The 20,104-nt window shown below is 38.2% G+C and overlaps 1 long non-coding RNA gene across 2 annotated transcripts in view; it reads left to right on the top strand.

Annotated features, from left to right (window-relative positions):
• The window catches only part of LOC311069946, a 62,769-nt gene that overhangs the window by 5,557 nt on the left and 37,108 nt on the right, over positions 1–20,104 (top strand). The gene's annotated exons all lie outside the window — the stretch shown is intronic.

Below are 20,104 nucleotides of genomic sequence, written 5' to 3'. Positions count from 1 at the left end.
TTAGACCTATTCAGAACTTTTGTTATTGGGAAAACAAAACAACTAGTAAACAGCACTAATCAAATTTAAGTGAAAGTGAAACTAACATTGATAAAGAATTAACTGAGCATATATATATAAAGAATAACAATAATTAGCACCAAATCAGCACATTAGAATGATGTCTGAAGACTAGTGTAGTGGCTGTTGAAAATTCAGCATGATCATCACAGAAATAAATTACTTTTTAAAATATATTAAAACAGAAAACAGTTATTTTAAATGTAATGATATTTCACAAAATGACTCTTGTTACTGATTCGATAAAATATGTAAATGCAGCCTTTATATATATATATATATATATTTTTTTTTTTATATATATATAAGAGATTTCGGTCCCACTTTATATTAAGTGGCTTTAAACGTACGGTATGGGATTTTTTCTCCACTAGGGGTCGCTAACCTATTTACAATAACAAAGGCGTAGTTTGATGACGCAGCATTTGCTAAGAATTATGGATCTTGTCGTCAACGTCAAGCCGACCGATCTAATAATGTTTATGGATGACTGAATACATCAATGTTTGTGATATGAAGCAGTTTGGGATTGCTAAGAGACAGCTATCAGCTCCACAAGCGACGCGAGTCCCGCGGATATAAAAGGAATATGGACATTTCATTCTACCGAATTACACGCAAGTGCAGAATTACAACTCACAGGTCAGTTTATTAGACAAATTAAACTTGTGAGGTAACGCAGCGCTTTTTCACTTGGTCTAACATTAACACACTAGCACACTAAACTGCATTTCAATGTGTTGAAATGTGTTAGTTTGTCTGTATGAGACTAGCAGTAAGCTAGATCAACATTAGAATAACATAGATCATATTCTAACATTTTATCATTGTTGAACTATATAACATTGATTAGTTTTATGTAAATGTGCTCACCTGTTTAATAAGTACATGTAGGAGCGGTCGAAGTCTCGGACGTGGAGCTCACGTTTATATACTGTCTATGGGAGCTCTCGGCATCTCGAAAACACCGCGCTGATATTGATTCTCGTTTTAGTTCTCCTTTTTTATCCAAAGTCTGCTTGCCATGGTCCATAATGTTTGAACGAAACAACAACAGCGTGCAGATAGACATTGCGAACTACACAGTTGTCTGCGTCTGTCGCCTTGGTTACTATCAGAGGGCTCTGGTTCATAGCTCTGGTTGCCATGGCAGCACGAGCGGAAACCAGGGACAACGCGGATATGACGCCATTGACTGCGACAAAACGGAAATAAAGAAACGTGCCGTGTCTTCGAATTAAATTAAAATTTCTCCTGGTTTGAAAGTTGTTGGAAACAGTCGGGATAATGTAAGTACACAACAAAAAATATATATATATAACATAGATATAGTGATTTTTGCTATTTTTAAAGCAAAAAAGTTACATATTGTGCCTTTAAGTACTATGTACTTACATTGAAATTAATAATTTGATACAATGTACTTATTGTGTAACTACATGTTTTTACATTATACTTACATTTTAAAAATTCCTGCATGTAATTACAGCTGTAATTAATTTATGTAATTACATTTGTAATTACACAGTTGACCCTTCCCTTACACCTTAAACCTACCCAATCCACCACACCTGTCCCTAACCTTACCCGTATCACACCTCAATAGCAGCAAAAGTGTTTTACAATACAACATGAACACAATAAGTACATTGTACTTATTTTTTGCTGTAAGTACATAGTACTTAACGCCACTTAATATAAAGTGGGACCGAGATTTCTTTCAGAAACATTAAAAGATCTTACTGACCCCAAACTTGGTAATGTGTGTATGTCATCATCATACAACTTAGAATCTAAATTCTTTATTGTAATAACCCAGAATGAGAGAATTTACAAATGTGCCATTATTACTTGTACTTGTAATACAAGTTTAGTTTTTTGAAACACTCATGACACATTTTACCATCTTATCTCCTGTGTGCCAAATCCAAATACAGAATGGCACACTTTATTCTTGAACATGACCATTTATATTTGAAATTGACACTAAATGAAAACAGGCAGAACTTCGGATACCCTTTCTTTTTTGCGGAGAGAAACCTTTTCTTCGAATTTCACACTGTGTATTGTGCTTGGATAAAAATGGAGAGAGGGAAAGAAAAAAAATCAATAGCGAAGACATTGCTGGAGGCTTACATATTACATTTTGCATAAAAGTCAGACTTAATTTGGCTTTGATCATCATTCCCAAAGATGACTCACTGGAGCCACTATCATTAGCCAATCCTGGGGAAAACCAGACGCTGACAAAGACCAAAGACTTTGAATCACACTGTCTCCTTTCGGCTCTGTGATTTTGGATACGGATTTCTGCACGGTGACTGTGAGGATACCTCAATGTTTATTGAAGTGGACACTTAAAGACCTCCCAGAACCATAGCAGAACTAAATGTATGGGATTTTTGTAAAGGCCTTATCTTATATAGAGATAGAATTATGCATTTAAATGTTATCAGGCGAGATTGTTCTTTTATGCTTAATATGCTTAATTCATTACGATTAAAACAGGAACTGTTCGCTTTATATCTTGTGATAAAAATGAAAAGTTCAATCTGCATTCATCAGCCTTTGAGCAATACAATATCCATTTCAACAAGAAGTTGAAGTACATTTCTTTTCGCATTTGTGGAAAGATAACTCCAAAAACTTCAGCGCATAAAGAACTCACCCTTGATTTTTATCGCTCTTGTTATAACAACAGTTTTTGTGCAGTTGATCAGAGCGAGATCAAGAGACCTTGGTTGTAAAAGTCTTTTAAATCATTTTCAAGATTATATTGCTTAGTTTCAGTCCCTACTTAAAAATCACATTAGCAGGGAAAAAAAAAGAGATGTGAATATTATTAATAGATAGAGGAGCGTCACGGAGAGAAAAAGGAAATAATTTGTCTTCACTTCCACACACAATGCCATTGTTCTTGGGACATTCAGAAGTCACTTTATTATTAATGATGCTGAGATTTGATAGTTCTTTTTTTTTTTTTTTTTTACACAGTCCTGTGATGTCCTTTGGATGTGAACACTACAGAATTACCCACAAACCTTTACAAATGTTTCACAATCACAGGCTTGTAAAATTGCTGTGTGATTTTAAAACATTGCCGTACGTGGTTATAGGAACGCTCTGCTGTGAAATATGCCTGCGAGCTCTGTTACCAAACACCCATACACTGCTAATAACACAAGGTGACCATTGAAAGAGATGTGTTCACAGAGGCCCGAGGCGAACGCTCCTCCTCCTCCTCCTCGCTCAGCCTCAGAAAACGAGACGTCAGTGTCAAAACTGACAAGAAATGTGCTTATTTAGAGAGCTTTCCTGGATGTCTGTGGGGAGGAAAACTCTGGAATGGGGTGCTTCAACTTAATAGTCTAGACTGGGTGCATTATACAAAGACTGGTTTGGGGCTGGGGTGTAACTTTATAGGAAAACATGTGAAGCGGTCTTGAACATCCCATCCAGACTTGGCTTCAATGTCCACACATGAAAGCAGCGTAAGATGCCATCATGTTGGGAGGGTTTGTTATTATTAAAACCAGACCACTGCACTGTTTTTTCTGGAGATCAAATCAAACATGTGGATGCAATGGCACATAATCTAAGTGAACAAAAATACTGTTGTTTCACCTGGCAATGTGTTGCTTGTAGACACTTTCATAAACTATTATTTATGACTGTGGAATATTTTTCCTAAAATTTATTTAATATGCAAATTACCTATATACATTATATGCTCATATATTTGTATATATGTTATATTGTGTAGAAATAAATGGCATATATGAAGTCAAACTTGATAAGAATATTGGTTACTGGATTTCAATGTGAAATTACTGCTCCATAAAGATTGAGCAAATTTATTAACATCTTTCATCAAAGTGCTTCTTATTGCAGTCAACCACAATGACCGAGAATTGTTCGTATAGACATGACGAAGAAGAATAACATTTGAACTACAATAGGCCCTGAATCTTACTCAGTGAGTTACATTAATTCACAAAACTGCTACATTACACATGGTGCCAGACAAGACAAGAAAAGAACATTCAAGCTTCATCAAGAGCTTCATCAAAAAGCTAATGTGAGAAAATGAATGATCTCCCCCAAGTTATTTTTTCCTCTTTATTATCAGTCTCTAGCATTCAACTCAAGGTCACAAATGTGCTGGTATCTAGTCATTTCTAACTATGACAGAGTAAGGACCTCTCACGTTTTAATTGTACTTTAATTTACTTGGCTTGTTTAATTACTTGTAGATTTGCATAGCAACTCCATTACTAGTTTCAGGTGTGAAGTGACACTCAAAGTTCCAAAGAAGCCTCATGTTTGAAACATTGCTGTCGTCGGATGCAGCTCGTGAATGTTCACTCATAAGTTTTTGTGTAATGTAGTGTCCTTAACAGCGCTCTTCTCAGCCGGGTCAAAACTGTAAATCCGATTTGACAAATGGCTTTGGATGCAGGGCTCAACCATCACGAGAAGCACACTCTGGCTGAGTGGAAGCAAGGAAATTAAAGTGATACTATATCTTTAATAGCACTAAAGTCCTTTTTTCTTGTGTTTAGTGCATTGTTGTCACATGAGCACCCAAATCCAGCCTTTCAGTATATGTGACCGGGAATTTAGGTGGTATTGGTGCAGAGTAGGGAGTGTGTGATTATCCGAGGTTCGCTTCAGCACAGGCTTAAGAAAGAGTCTTCTCACACTGCGCACCTCAGGGAATTGTTAAATGATTGGCCCAGCACTTAATTCAATCACTTAGCTCTTTCTTTCTTTCGCTCCTTTCTCTCGCTCTCTTTCATTCCCTCTCCTCTCCTCATTGATCATGGTCATGGAAAAGTGATATTTTGCATATCTGGTTAAGTGCTCTTAACAACCTCGACTCGTGCTACGTTAAAAATTAATAAATAATAAAAAGGGGTGGGGGTGATCTTGTCAGGGAAGTAATTTGCTTCTCTTGAACCAATGATGGCTTGCACTTTATGTAAATTGGTGTCTAGGGACAACAAAATCCCTCTTAATACACATGCAGACTTCATAACAAAACGCAACGATGAGGAAGGACGAATGGTGGAAGGGAAGGTGGAGAAATGATAAATAGCGAGTCATGTTTTCTGTGCGAACATCCCAGTTCAGTGCGCACTTTGACTGACAGTATCAAAAGATATTAGAGAAGATGTGTAATTTATAGTTATTAAGCCAACGTTGTAAAAATTAAAAAAAGATCCTAAATGAAATTGGCCCTTCACTGTTATGGGGTTTGGTGAGAGAGATAAATTGTTAGTGTTTAGTAGTGTGGTAGTCAGGGGTTACATGTTGCTGACAGGCAGCAGCTGAAGAGTGCTGTGTTCATGTCAGACGCAGCTCTGAGGAGATGAGTAAGACAAGATGTCTGCTTGTGCCACCACATGGCAATAGCACTCTGTCCATGGGTTGTCTAGATCAGGCTTTTGCAGCATTCGGAATTGAGTTAAGAACGCCTTTTTATTCCATAATTTAAATTGAATGCCTTATAAATTCCAATTTATCATCAAATTTGAATTTAAGGAAAGGAAGTAAAATATAACTTTAATTTAAATTCTCAGTCAGAGTTATTGCATTTTTTTTTTTTTTCATATTTCATAATTAATTTCATGATTTGATGATTCATTTGATGCACATAATTTGATTCACATCACATTTGGCTGAGAAATTACCCCCAAAAGATCATTTTAAATCATTATTGTGTTAAATGAGAAAAGCATCAAATAGACATTACAAAAAGTAGTTTTAGAAAGAAATATTTCATTTATTTCAACATGGAATTTATTACTCAAACGTTTAGGCTACAATAGCCATTTTTTTTCAGAAGCTGCATCTGAATTGGTATTTAGATACTGTATATTTGTAGACCAAAACAGTTTGGTTACAAATATTCTTCCACAAAATAAATAAAATCATATAGGTTTGAATATACATGAGGGTGAGTATATGAAAATAAGCAGATTCTCTATCTTTTTTTCTTTTCTTTTTTTTTTTTTTCAAGAAATGATACTGTGTTCGAAAATGCCCCCCACTATTTGAGGGTACAGCCATGGTGTCCGAAACCATAGTGGACTTTATCGAGTGCACACATTCAATCCCATAATGCACCACAATAACGAGTGTACAACCGATGTATGCTCATTGGCTAGAGAATACCCATAATGCACTGTGAGAGCGCCGAATGAATCCCCGCGTCTGACCAGAAGATGCTGCCCACAGATGAATCATCCATCCATTTTCCAAATCGCAGGTTCAATGTGGATACAGCGTAATATCATACAGGCATAAATACATCTTTAACTGATTATTAAATTGTTTAATTAAGGTTTATACATAGTTGACTACTGTAGGGAATAGTTGATGAGGTTATATGGGACTATTTTAGATATAGCCATTGAGTCAATCATTCATTCGATTCATTCAAACAGCTGATTCATTCAGGGATGAAGCAAATTACTCTCTTTATAAGTGGGCCATGAATCATTGCTTCACCCGATTGATTTGCTCAAAACGCAGATTCATTCAGAAATCACACCAATGTGGGTTGCTCGGAAATGCACAACAGTTCTGCTCTGGCTTTATGTAATATTTTCGTTGGCAAAATTGAGGAAAAACAGGCAATATTGTGTCTAAATTAATTTTTGTAATAGATCTAAAAAACAGTATAATTTTTGCCTTGCATCATGTTTGTCACCAGTCAACTGTATGAAATGTAAGATTACCTACAAAGGTGTTAAATGTTAATTCTTCTTCCCATCGAAAATTTGAATTCCAATTTATTAATTTATAGAAAGCTGATTCATAAATTCTGAATCTAAATGTGTAAGAGTGGAAGCTTCCATCACCAACAACTTCTGCCATGCTCTTCATCAGAGTGTGGATCACAGGTTTATGAAGAACCCAGAAATGTGTGTCATCATTATGGAGGAAGGTGAAGGAAGCCACAGTGTTTTATTGTTGTAATCCTGTGCGTTATTCGGGCAAACCTTTTTTTCTGTAAAGCACGCATGAGTCCCCTGTGTGAGTCTACATGCGTCTTTCATGTGGCACCATCGACTTCCTCCATACACAACTCCTTTTGTATTGTTTTATTATTTATGCATGGGGCCACTGCTTTAAGATTGGGGGAATAATTCGTATTCAATCTCTGCCACATCTTAAGCAGCCGTTCAGTTCAAACAGTTTTCACCACAGATAAAAATAAAAAAAACACGGCAAAAGAAAGGAAGAAAAGAACGTGGTGCAGAGTATGTGCATCCTAAAACAGATGGAGATGAAAAGAGCGTACACGAAACAAATGGAAGAAATGCAAAGAGAGAAAAAAAATCCACAGTTGAGCCAATGGAAAAATCTTTAGATTTCTGAATCTCTAAGCCTATTAAATATATATTTAACTTTTGGTGTCTAAAAGAGGAGGGATATGGAGAGTTCTTGCAGATGATGAGGTGTGTGTGTGTGTGTGTGTGTGTGTGTGTGTGTGTGTGTGTGTGTGTGTGTGTGTGTGTGTGTGTGTGTGTGTGTGTGTGTGTGTGTGTGTAAAACAGCCATGACGTGTGGGTTTCCTCCCTGTTATGCTCATGTTCAAACACTCTTAGAGAAGAGGAGTGTCTATTTTTGTCTCGCTTTTATAGTGTTCTGGATACCACCTATGCTTATGCATGTCACTTGAGACTACAGCTCAGTATATTACTGCACAACAAAGCACACTCAGCGTATTGTAACCATAGCAGGTGCACTCGTGAATATTACTGTCTTGTTAATTCCTGTGTTCCTGTATGGCAGAGTTGGAGAGAGTGGTAGATGGTCTTAGCTCAAAAGAGTACTTTTCTTTTTCTTTTAGAGCATCGCTTTTTGTAAACAGGGAAGGGCAAATTCACACAACATTTTTATTTTAGTGCACAAAACTGCATCTTATTCACTAATTACCCACAATCCATTGTAACCAGACGCTAATAGTGCTGTGTCATGACTATTTACATTTTTAAATGAAGAGCAAACATGCCTTTTTTTCAAAATCACTAAGTAAATTATGCTCATGTTTAACTATGTATATGATATATATATATAAATTAGGCTAATGATATTAAAAATACAATATTTAAAAGAGACAGTTGTGTACAATTTCTAGTGATTATAGCAGCAGTAATTCATCAAATGATGAAGAGTGTTAAAACCAAAACTGACAAACACGGTTACATTTGTTACAAAACAATTATATTTCACATAATTTTAGTTTTTTTTACTTTCTACTCATCAAAAAAAAAATAAAAAAAAGCAGAATGTTAAAGTCAACATGAATCAGAAGTTGCAATAGTCTGTTCTTCCCTGTTGTGACGTATATCTGAGTGAAACGGTTTCTGGAATGAGAAAATGTAGGGCGGGATTTGATTTTGTCTGGAATTGATTGGATCGTATGAAGCAGATCTGAATGTCAGTTTGCAGTCAGTTTTGGAGGATGTATAGTCCCACCGTTTGCCAAGACACACTTCATGAAGAGACACCGTTTCAAGAAGGAAGGGAGGTTAACGTTTTTATGAATTTCATGAATTCAAAAAAAATAAAATAATGATGTACACGGATAAATAATTTATAATAACCACTGCAACATTCTGTAAAAAATAATTATAATAAGAAGAACTGTCGATCATGATTTCATGCTGACTTTAAGGAGCACAACTGTTTTCAACATTGATAATAATAAGAAACACTGACACAATGACTCTGAACTATACATATTATGCATCTTACAGTTCTAGCGAACACCAAATCACAGTACTCTGCTGTAGTTTTCTTTTGTGCTGTTATCTGTTTTACAAAATTATTTCAGTGAATCAGTTGCTAAAACAACTGGAATGTCTTATACACAAAAGTAGTGAGTAGTAGTCATATTGAAAGTTTGCAACGTTAGTGTGTAAAATTGATTTGTTTCTGATCGTCTTAAATCTTATATTTCTATATTTATTTATTTATTTTAACATTCCTTGCACATTGAAGGTGGCAATGAGAATGGCGAAGCTCACGTTGTGTTATGCTCACGGTATGCTCACATTGTGTTTCTGTCCTTAAGGAAGACAGGAAGCAAAAAGAGGCAAAGTAGAATAGGAGCTGTCAGGGGAAAGGCAGGGGTTGATTTGTGCTGAAAAGTAAAACAAAAGAGTTCAGTAATGGCCGAGCTCATAGCAGCTGATTATCCGCTGTCTTGTCAAGATAATACCATAGATCAGAGGTATTTCTTTATTCAAATGATATGCCGGCATCTGCACTCAATTGGAGGCCATCAGCTCTCAGTGAGCAGGCTGACGACATTGAACACCCCTCCCCTGGGTCACACGAGCTGCCTTTCGCCTCTCTGTGAGTGTGGAGAAAAGCTTGAGTAAAATTGATATCACAGCGATGCCCTGTCCGTGTCCTCTGTGTCAGTCCGGAGCACTTCTGCGCCCTGAGCTGACGGAGTGCCCGGACCTGAGAGCGCTACATTGAGACTTCAGCTATCTCACTCAATCATGGTCACACAGTTTCCCACAGCCTGAGTGTGCGAGAGCTGGATCAAATGCTAGCAATTAAAACAGAAACATATGGTATAGTGTACTAATCATGCTTCGTGTCTGAGTATGTGTATGAGTGTATATAGTGTAAATGAGAAGGGCTTGTTTAGACCTATTGTTCTATCTCCATAGCCATATGTTGGATATAACTTTATTTACAGGGCTATCAGAAGAATTTGAATGTGTGTAACATTTAAAATTTATTTAAAAAAATAAATAAATTGTACATTTAGCTTGTACATTTAACAATAAAACACTATCTTTTTTATTTATTTATTTATTTTTATTTAATGTTTTTGCAAGAACAAATGCAATTTTTTGTACAGAAAAAAAAAAAGAAAGAAAAAAAACACACTTATTTTCTTCAGCTTTTTTTTTTAGACAATATACCGGATGCTGGACTTTTAAAGAATAATGCCTGGCTTTTAAGCCTGACTTTAACTATATGGTACAGTCCTGAATTATCAGTAGGTTACGTCACTTAGCACTGCTAAGTGTCACATATCTGTTAGTGGGCTGAACTGATCGCCTACCTCTTGTCCTTTACAAATGTACAGTAAATGAAAATAAGGAGTTAAAAATGCCTGACTATTCCCAGCACCTTTGAGTTCAGCCCTGATTCTATGTGATGTAGCATGGAAACACTTTGGTAGACTTTAGATTGGTCTTTCCTCAGGCATCTTGTCCAGGAGGAGTTAACCTTTAGAGATGCTTAAATGAAGAGAGTGCTTTTATTCGGCATGAGCCACGTCTCCTCAGGGATTTCGAACCATTTACTTAGATGAGTCCAGTAATGCCTTGCAAATATAATTTAATTCAAAGTTAACTCTGCTGCATTACTTTTTAATAAAGAAATGATAATTTATAGTTGCCTCTACAAATTAAATCTGATTCTGCTGTTTAGTAGTTTGTTGTGAAATGTTTTAATGGAGGACCATCCATCCATCCATCCATCCATCCATCTCTTCCTCCTCCCAGGCACATACTAATTGTTCCTAGAGTTTTTGAGGACTCATCATTTATCTGTGTTCTGATGTACTCCTTTTTTTTTCTTATTGCATTGTGGTCTTTATATTTACTTTTTATGTTTATTTTATTTTAGTGTGGTATTGTACAGCACAGTGGTCAACTACTGTTGTTTTTTTATTTGATTTGATTTGATCTTTCCATCCACCCACCCACCCATCCATCCACCTATCCATCGTCTGTCTCTTAATCAGATATTAAGTAAACATTTCTGGTTAGTCTAGGTTTACTTGACTTTTTTAAGTACTTTAGTTCATTATAACGCAGTTTGTGAAGAAATATGCATGCGTTGTGAGTATAAACTGGTCAATGAGCTGATGGCGGTGGTAACCTCCTCTGCTCCACAGCAAGCCTCCAGCACAGAGCCCAACTGTGCTACATGCAAATACAGGTTTGGGTTCAGCTTTTTTATTTGCATGATCATATGCAAATGTACTAATTAGCACATTGTCTGGTTTGACTTAATAGTCAGCATTTCTGACAGTGTTTAACGAGGGTGTTTATTCTGTTCAGGGTTTGGATCCTGGCAGGAAGACAGCGGTACCAATTTACCCTGAACTGTCAATAGACACCACTGACTCTTTCCACCATTAGAATTATTCTAACATCTCTCTCTCTCTCTCTCTCTCTCTCTCTCTCTCTCTCTCTCTCTCTCTCTCTCTCTCTCTCTCTCTCTCTCTCTCTCTCTCTCTCTCTTCACTTTTGTTTGTATATGAGTATAGCATCAAAAAACATGCTCTTCAGTTAATGATAACTTAATTACAGTATTCATTTTTATTTATTTATTTTTGATAATTTTATAGTAAAACTATAGTGTTTAAACGGACGTATTGAAACTTAAATTAAACAAACACACGGCACTCAAATTAACACAAAAGAAGTAAGCACACTTTACAAGGACAAAGGATCAAAATGATAATATTCCAAGGCTCATTTCTGGGATATCAGAGGTGATTGGTTGATTAGACTTTTCACCCCACTGAGGATCTGTTTTAATAGCTTCACTATGCTGTCATCGACTAAGATGGGTAAAACTCAACCAATTAGAATTGTAATAAGGCTAATTAACAATACCCCCCAAAAAGAGGAAAAAAAAAATTAGAGAGAAAAGAAAAGAAAGGGGTAGGGGTGGGGGGTGTGTGTGTGGGGTGGGGGTGGGGGGGGGGGGTTAAAGAAAAGGGGGGCAATGACAATCTTGATAATTAACATTTTCTCTTATTCAGAGGCCCTCGCCATCTCATAATTTATGCATGTCTTTGAGGCATCACAACACATGTCTCCTCAACAACGCCCCCCTTCAGAACTCATGGAAGCTGGGGGCAGATTATTCTTCTTTATTTTTCTGAATATCTATGCTAATTTCTTAAAAATCAATGCACACTGAACTGCTTTAGGTTTCCATTTTTGTACATCGCCATGTCACAAAATAATGTACCAGTCAAGCATATGCAAATATACACGTTTGTTTTAAAGAGAATACAAGCTTTTCAGGCTGAGTCACCGTCAGGAGTGGGTGCAGGTATCACTGCCATAGCGTTTAAGCATCAATTCATCAATAATTTGCAGAAACTGTTTTAGAGTGAGGCCGGTCTCCCCGTGCGGAGACTGCTCTGCTCATCGCCTCGGGTCATTCCAGAAATTTCACTTAAGGAGCCCTGCATTCAGACCCAACACCATATGGCTGGCAACCCACAGTCAAAGCTCCCTCTCTCTCGCTCTCTCCCCACCTCTATTTCTCTTTTCTTCTTTTCACTTGCTGTAGTATATGTGTGTAAAGTGTGTAGCTGTTTTTTTCCTGTTTTTTTTTTTTTTCCCAAACCTGACATCCCATTGCTCTCAGCCAGGGCCTGTCACAGTTTGAGAGACGGCAACGAAAGCAAAACCGAACAAAAAGGACAGCAGGTAGCAAAACATCCCCTACAAGCAAAGCTGAAGCCACCAGGTCGCTTTGCTGGCGTTGCTGCCATATGGTAACCTCAGGCAAAGCAGGCTTTCTGTTTACCTGCTCTATGCAGGGTCATGTCAGCTTAATTTCTGCTTAACCACGACATGCTTCTGGTGCCAACCTGTCCACATCATCCCCCCGCAACAGTCTCACCCCCTCCCGAGCAAAGGATTGTGGATGAATCAGGGTACATGCATGGAATAGTTTCTAACATGTTTTCTTTTTTCTCTTTTTTTTATTAGCTGATAAGCCTACAAAGAAGTAACTACACTGTTAAATACCATTTTTAGAGTGTGTTAAAATCAGAAATGCATGTGGTTGAGATCCGCTTTCTGTCTTTTGCCCAGAATTTGAACTTGAAGGGATAGTTTGCTCAAGAATTAAAATTGTCATCATTTATTTACCTACATGTTGTTCAAAACCTGTATGATTTTATTTCATCTGTGGAACATCAAAGAAGATATTTTGAAGAAAAACCAACTCTCTTGAAAGCTTTTTTGTTTTGTTTTGTTTTGTTTTGTTTTGTTTTGTTTTGTTTTGTTTTGTTTTGTTTTGTTTTGTTTTGTTTTGTTTTGTTTTTTGTTTTTTGTTTTGTTTTGTTTGAAAAGTCAGTGGGGTCTGATTTTGTTTTCAAAATATCTTCTATTGAGTTCCACAGAAGAAAGAAAATCAGATGACATGAAGGTGAGTAAGAGTTTTCATTTTTTGGGTGAACTGTGCTTCCAGTATGACAGTATTGAACCGTGTCCTGTGTGCTATTTTTATGTACGTGGGCAAGGCCTGATCTTAATTATGTCCAGTCTAGCTTAAAGGGTCACTGTGAATGCTGTCAAAGTGTTTGTGTCTGTGCATATGCCTGTTTGGACATATCTGCCAAATGTCACATCAGTGAAGCCTTTGGAGGATGAAAAGCCTCCTTATTGGGTCACAGACAATCACAAGTGACCTTTCTTCCCACTCTGATGCCCATGGCTCAACATAACAACATCAGCTCCCATCAGTCAACAGTCCTATGGTGTGAAAAATTCAATGGCATCTGACATGGCATCGTCTCATCATTAGACTGGTTAAGGCTGCAGTTAGATACCCTCAAGATGGCAGGAAGCTGTGCCACTGTGCACATTTTGTCCTGAGATGTTGCACTGCATGAATGGTGTAAAGTTTGCATCAACTAGTTCATTAGTTCTGCCACTAGTTGACATTTTGGGTCGGTGTCAAGTAGTTGTAAATCATGTGATTTCAGTTACGCTTCTATAGGCCTATATGTTGACAGCAGGAGTAAATTTAACATTAGTTTTGTATAGTAGCACACACACACACACACAGCTTGAGGTTGGTAAGATGTTTTTTTTTTTTTTAAGTCTCTTATGCTTGCCAATTCTGCATTTATTTGGTCAAATAAACAGTAAAAATATTACAATTAACAACTGTTTCCTATTTTCATATACTTTAAAAATGTAATTAATTCCAGTGATGGCAAAGCTGAAGTTTAGCAGTCAATAATCCAGTCCTAAGTGTCACATGATCCTTCAGAAATCAATCTAATGCTGATTTAGTGCTTAAGAATCACTTCTTATTATCAATGTTGCAAACACTTGTGCTGCTTAATATTTTTGGGGCGACTGTGATACTTTTTTTTTATTATTATTATTATTAGGAGACATTACTTTTAAAAATGAGTATTTAGAATGTTTCTGTGTCTTTTGTGGAAGCTTTTTCTGCTAATTGCGCAGATACATTTTTCAATAATAAATAGTTACATTGTGAGATATAAAGTTGCACTTTTGACCATAAATTGATATTAATTGGATCAATTTCCATAATTGGAGCAAGGGGTAGCGACATACAGGAAACACATTGTAAGTGTTGAAATATCTTTTCCTCTACACGCGCACAGGCAGTAACAGGTGTTTGCATGTGCCCATTGGCATCATGCCACACCACCCGCCATCTTGGCTGCTGCCACTGCTGATCCTCCTGTCTATAATGGCTGGCTCTCAGCTTTCTAATTGATTTACTAATCTCTACAAAGTGCCCTGACAAGAATTCCGTCCGCTTTGCAGATTTATTTAACAAGTTTGATTTTAGTACGCTTCCTATATGTACATCACTCTTGACGTCCTCTCCGCTCCTGTAATGTTGTCTGAGAATGTGTTTTATTTGACAGAGGTAGCTTGCACGGAGGGCTCTGGTCTTGCCATGTGTGAAAAGAAGATATGGTCAGAGGCCAAGCAATCTTATGTGCCGTGTGTGTGTGTTTGCACGCGCTCTGAGTGAAAGGTTGAGGGACCATGTCCCTTTAACGTCAGAAGCGACAGCCTGACACCCACCACCCACCCTTTTTCCATTTCAGATGCAAAGCCGGCAAGCGACGCATGCATAGTCACAGCAGCAATCTCATCTATGTCCAATCTGTCATGGCACTGCTTTTCATTATTCTTATTTGGAGATAGGGAGTCATTTTTTATAGGCACTTGAGCTGCGGAGCGCGGCCGGCCGCTCTCTGGCCAGGCAGACATGTCACTTTCCCTGCACGAATCTAGGTCAAGGCGAGAGTGAGAACGCAGGAAGGAGATGGAAAAAGGCTCCCGGCATTTCTAAGAGGCAAATGAACTGATGAAATTATTGAAATTCGGCCTTGCTGGCGGAGGGGGGAGGGAGCAAGCTGTGGTCAGTCTTCTTATCCCTCACACACAACCTGTCCTTCTTTATTTTCCTCCCTCTCTTTCTCTCTACCGCTCCTGCTCTCATACACACGCAGCCCTGAACAGATACTGATATGCATGCATAATCAGAATCTTTACCATGTAAAATGTTGAACATGCTGGAATCTAGTAGGGTGTGTGTTCTGCAGGATGGAGAGCCTCTGTAGTGGCTTGTTGGGCGACTGAATCTGTGTTTTCTGCATTGGAATGATGGCGTATTAGCTGCGGTGTGCATTATCATCTGCATAAACACTCTCTCTCAGATTCAGCCAGCGACAGCAGAGGTGTGTGTGTGTGTGTGTGTGTGTGTGTGTGTGTGTGTGTGTGTGTGTGTGTGTGTGTGTGTGTGTGTGTGTGTGTGTGTGTGTGTGCGCGCGCGCTGCATCCAGATGTCACTGTCATGAGGCAGCAGGGGTGGGTTTAAGGTGACCTGCTTTAAATATAGACAGTGTCATGACAAGATGCTACGCTCGACTTAAAAAGCGCATTTGCATAACATCCTTCTGCATTTTTTTCTGACTCTCTCCTATTATATACAAGGAGGAAAAAGATGCATTCTCTTCTACTCCATATTCCCATGATGAAAGAAAAGAGCACTTTAATATTGATTCTGAGAATCCAGGTTTATGTCAAGAGTGAGATGCAGGACAATGAATGGTGCAAATGTTATCAGTAGACATTAAATTGTGGTGTGCTCTTTGACAAATGCATACATTATTGATTGATTTATTAGAAGGATGATTTTTTTAATGACATTCAGATCAGTAGACTTGTTTTGGATGCTACTCTACTGCACAGGTTGCAAAGCTTATAGCTTTTAATGATAGTTATAAAGACATTAATGCAGCTGTCCTCAAGAAATGTTGGGTCTTGGATAAAGCCTGAGTAACTGTGTTATTGTTAAAAACTGATTTGTATTACTTATTGTAATACCCCCCCCCCCCCCCCCCCCCCCCCAATTTCTGTGCATGGCCTTGGTCTTCTTCATGCTTTTTAGAGGAGTATAGGGGACTTCAATTGCATGTTTAATGAGCTTTCGAAGTTGTACAGCACTTGTATTGTGTTGCGTACAACAAATGCGGTAGAGGCCTGATGTTTTGGGCTATTGAAATGACTTGTTCTTCTCCATTTTCCTTTAGTTAAATTTTTACCATAAAGACATTCCACTCTCCATTCACTCCCATTCATCCACAAAACAGAATGCTCTAACTTACAGGATTTTCACATACAGGATAATAATAATAACAACAATCCAATGCATTGAAGTGTTTGACCATTAAGGGAGTGAGTGTAGTGTTTAAATAAATAAATAGTACTAAGGAGGAGCTAAATAAATTGGAAAACATATTCAAATATTTCTCCACTGCCTATCTGGAAATGTCTGAACTGTTTTTTTTGTTCCTATTTCTAACAAACATGATTAAAATGCTTTCATTATATCATACATAAAAACATATCAGCTTTCCATTAGTGAACTGTAGACAGAAAGCCAGGGTGTTTTAAACAATTACCTGCTTTATAAATGTGAAGAGCACAGATATACTGAATTTTACACATATCCTCTTGACCCCAATTCCATTAACTCGTAAACAAAAGACAGAAAGTAGTGAGGGATCTGCCTGATGGTGAATTAACATGTGCAAAGGGTCAGAGTCCACTTCATCTCTCTGTGCAGGTACACACACACACACACACACACACACACACACACACTATAGTGGATTATTTATGAAAATTCATGTACAGACATCCATATATTCCATTTGTCTTGGGAAGACTTGGAGTAGCCTAATACTATTTGAATTATGTGTCCTAGTGTGGTATTAGCAGAATGTAGAACAAATGTAGCTCGCTAAGCTGAAAGTTACCCTAAAGAGAAAGTAGCTCAAAAGTAGCTTTGTACATTTACAGTATTTGTATTTACTCCAAAGTACTTCAAAGAATACCATGGTGCTACGATAGTACCCTCTGCAAGACATGGTACTTTTTTCAAAAATCCACATTGGATTCCACATCCACTTGTTTTCTTTTCTTTGTTCTGAAGCAGTGTTGTATTCGAGTTCGAGTGTATAGTTGATTCGAGTTCGAGTCAAGACAGAGATCAGAAGAGAGTCGAGTTTGAGTCAAGACATGCTCCCGAGTCTGACTTGAATGAGCTTGTTGTAAGTTGTTCCGTTACTGTTTTACTAAGTGAGAAAAAAAAATTACAACAAATTCAGTGTGTGAGCGAGCTGCCCAAATGATTTAGACTAAATTGTGAACCGTTTCAGAATTGTAAACGGTTGTTGCTAAACAATTCACTGAAAATAACCATCTTAAAAAATGAATCATTCATAAATCAGACATCACTAGTCTTATCGTAGTAACTCTGAACACCTGACAGAATACGATTTGTAAAATGTAATGTTAGCAAATGTAGAGATTGTCAATGCCATCTCGCTGCTTTGAAATAGTTGCGATAGTACTGTGTCCATCACTCAATATCACACTGTAAAGCATAACCCATTTAAGCCTACTGTAGTTGGTACAATGGACATGGTTACAGGAATGTATATTATTTTTCGTTCTTGATAACATCACACTCTTGACCCTCAGCAGTCCTTTAAGAATGTGTCACTCTCTTTCTATCTCTCTTGAAAATGAGACCATCCTCCCACCATCAGCCCTAAACTGGCACAGTCGCCATTTATCCTTCTAGTTCTTCTCTCTCACCCCCTTCACCACTCTCTTCTCCTTCTTCCCCATCCATCCTTCCCTCCCTCCATTCCATTCCCCGGCCTGTCATCAATCTCTCTAAAATGACAGCCGACAGATGTTAGCCTTTGCAAAGATCAAATCCATGGCTGGAGGGCTGCTCGCTGTGGAGAAGGGTAGCCACAGAGAGGTAGGGCCACAGCGGTGGCACCAACACACACACACACACGCCCATCGCCACCCGGCCGCTGCATCCGTCTGTCTTGATTGCCCTCACATACACATGCATACACACCCCCACCTCACACAGAACTGATGCCTAAATGTGTTGTGACATGAGGGCAGGGTGGCATAGAGACAGGACTGGCAAGATGGACGCTGGAGGGGACAGTCTGCCTAACCAAGCTGTGCTGAACTTCAGGAAAGAAACAATATTGACTTTATGGCCTTTATTACACTGTTCCATCCACTGACCTCCTCATATATTCCAGCTTATAGCTCTGTGAGATTTTGTATGTGCATTTAAGTCAGTAAATGTGTGCATGCCTGTTTACTCTCGTCTCGTGTTGCAGACATTAGGCAGGTATCTGTCTTGGTGCAGTTAGCTGAAGGCTAGCATGACTGTTTATAAAATGGCAGGTCTTTGTCATGTATCTCATTTGAGCTTTAATGACTCAGATGGGTCAGAGTGAAGCCCAATGATGACCACGTCTCCTTCGGGCCACTGACCTTCAGTTCAGTCTGCATCAACAACCTCATCTGTGAATATGTGTGTGTGTGTGTGTGTGTGTGTGTGTGTGGGTGGTTGGGGGGGGAACCACTTTTTGTGGATAAAATAACCAAACAATTATTGAAACAATTATCTCCCAGAAAATGTGATGTGGAATTCAATAAAATATCAAGCATAGCCTAAGACAGGGATTTCCAATCGGCCACTGTCCTGCAGAGTTTAGCTCCAACCCCAATTAAACACGCTTGCAGCAACTAATCAAGTCTTCGTAGGCATACTAGACCAGGGGGGGGGTCCAGTCCTGCTCCTGGAGGGACACTGTCCTGCAGAGTTCAGCTTTAATTAAACACACCTGAACCCGCTAATCAAAGTCTTGCTAGAAGCTTCCAGGCAAGTTGGAGCTAAACTCTGTAGGTCATTGGCCCTCCAGGGCGATTTTGGACACCCCTGGCCTAAGACGATTCATAGTCCATTCACTGGACATATATGTATTCCAGACAGAATCGTGTATAGACAGCAATTCTGGGAGTCAGGATGTTTGTTTACTAGCAAGCTAGAAATTCAGGAAAAATCTGTATAATATGTGTGGTCTTTTGTTTTACATCTGTGAAATAATCAGTACTTCTGGATGGAGGGACTCTGATCACAGTTTACATACATTTCCTCTGTGCAAAAACCTTTTGTACAATACCTTTGTGCTTCCATCTGTTTCAGATTTATCCAAAACGGCATATAAAAACAAAACCATGGTTGGCTATTGTTCATGTCATTCAGATGGCCTCTGTCTAAGTGGGAGCTTCTTGGCCAGAATAAGATACAATGGACTAGATCTTACATGTGAGACTACTTACAGACAACAATTACAAAAGATGTTTTACTCTTCTATGTGTCTTCTGTGTGACTGTTAGAGCTGAGGTTTAACTGTGTCCTGGTGAATGATGAGTTTGATTCATGTTTTTTTTATGACCTTAAACAATAGCAGTGACAGTTTGAGTGACTGCTGCCTTTCAGATGACTGCAGAGGACAGGCTGCTATCAAATAATGACAATTTATTTAGCATCCAGTGGGAGGTGTAGCGAAGAAGCTAACATATTGTCTACAACAAGGTTCAGGAAATAGGAAGTGAAAAATTAGATGGCTGAATGCACCTTGGCACTTGTAGAAATTGTTTGTAAATGTATGTGAGTGGGTTTGTTTCATAGACAAATAGAGTTCTTCAAAAATGATACAATAGTTTGGTGCTTCTTATCAAGATTAATCAAAATGAGGTGCATGTTTAAAAATAAACAAAGTAGCCCTCTCACATATGCTCTCTTGCATACTTAGCCTTCTTGCATACTTGTGTGCATTAGCACTGTTTCTGAATCGGACAGGTCT

Source organism: Abramis brama (assembly GCF_963993115.1).
Source record: "Abramis brama genome assembly, chromosome: 19".
Lineage (NCBI taxonomy): Eukaryota > Metazoa > Chordata > Actinopteri > Cypriniformes > Leuciscidae > Abramis > Abramis brama.
Note: the sequence above shows the minus strand (reverse complement) of the source record. Positions and strands in the feature narration are given on the sequence as shown.